This window comes from Apodemus sylvaticus, chromosome 18 (genome assembly GCF_947179515.1).
Source record: "Apodemus sylvaticus chromosome 18, mApoSyl1.1, whole genome shotgun sequence".
NCBI classification, from domain to species: Eukaryota; Metazoa; Chordata; class Mammalia; order Rodentia; family Muridae; genus Apodemus; species Apodemus sylvaticus.
Genome location: NC_067489.1, coordinates 46,360,191 through 46,361,145, shown reverse-complemented (window position 1 = coordinate 46,361,145; position 955 = coordinate 46,360,191). Strand labels below are relative to the sequence as shown.

The 955-nt window shown below is 49.3% G+C and overlaps 1 non-coding gene across 1 annotated transcript; it reads left to right on the top strand.

Annotated features, from left to right (window-relative positions):
* The first annotated feature begins 298 nt into the window (after positions 1–298).
* LOC127669088 (small nucleolar RNA SNORA17) lies at positions 299–428 on the top strand. The gene has a single exon (XR_007974293.1). It is a non-coding gene; the product is annotated as a small nucleolar RNA SNORA17 (small nucleolar RNA).
* The last annotated feature ends 527 nt before the right edge of the window (positions 429–955 follow it).

The following is a 955-nucleotide window of genomic DNA, read 5'->3' as shown; positions in this document are numbered from 1 at the left end:
AACTACCAGGAGTGATGGAGAACCAACTTGTCTTTATAAACGGACTTATAAAGTCTGTTTCTGTGGAAGCCGGAGTGACTCTTTTCCAATATAATACTGCTTAGTAAATTATACTTTCAGTTTACTACAACTTTCGGCGCCTGTTGATCCTAAAAGAAGTGATTGTCACAATGAGTGCTGATGAGCAGCACCAAGGAATTAGTTGTGTGACTAGAGAACACGCTGGGTTCCTTAAGAGAATGCAGACAAATACGGCTATGCAGACAGGAAATTCAGAGGAATAAGAAACATCAAACGACCTGTCCCAGAAGCATTGCCGGTGTGGCTGCTGTGTCACATGTACATCAGTAAGTGGCGGGGAGGAGAGAGGCTCTTCTAAGTTCAGAATTGTGACCTGTGAATGTCTGAATGATTAGCAGCCTAACATTCCCTGTAAAAAAGTGAACCCAAGATGACCACCAGACTGGCACCATGGAACCTGAAGAAAGAACCAGCCTGAGATGACCACCAGTGGGGCACCTCAAAGGTCGGGGGGCGGGGGAGAGGGGGGTCCGACCATGCCCAAGATGACCCCTGCCTGACTCCATAATGCATTAGTGGGAAATAGCCTGAGACTCAGAGACCCAGTCACCACTAAGAGGAGCCAGTAAGTGGTGGAGAAATGAGAAGAAAAACAGAGGGAGGCAGGCACGATGAAGAGAGGCAGAACTGGAGTCTTGAGGGTAGTGGGGAACAACTTGGTATGAGTAGCCAGTGATGTCACCTGGGACCATGGTAAGGTCCTGGACTGTGCTCCCTCTGGGCTCCCTCCTTTAGCATATTTGTAACTACCAAAAGCCAAGCAGATGTCCCTGGTCTGAACTGCCTAGTGAGGACAGAATTGGCCTCACCCCTCACCTGGGCATCATGGAGAGCTGGCCCTGGAGATAGGAGACCAGGAAAGCTGACCCAACCC